Here is a 208-nt window from a genome sequence, read left to right on the forward strand (position 1 = left end):
ATATTGATTTAAAAAGAACTTCATATTCTAAGACTCTCGAGTATTATCAGTGTGAAAAATGAAGGTAAAAGGCACATAACTTGTAATGGGGAACTTGTTCAGTCTGTAGTTGTCATGTTCTGTTCAGCTTGGGAGCTCACCTGCATATGACTGGGGGAAATCCTTTTTATACATCATCATGCTTTTTCTTCTGTTTCTTCACCTGTTT

Source organism: Pyrgilauda ruficollis, unplaced genomic scaffold (assembly GCF_017590135.1).
Source record: "Pyrgilauda ruficollis isolate IOZ18807 unplaced genomic scaffold, ASM1759013v1 scaffold22, whole genome shotgun sequence".
NCBI classification, from domain to species: domain Eukaryota; kingdom Metazoa; phylum Chordata; class Aves; order Passeriformes; family Passeridae; genus Pyrgilauda; species Pyrgilauda ruficollis.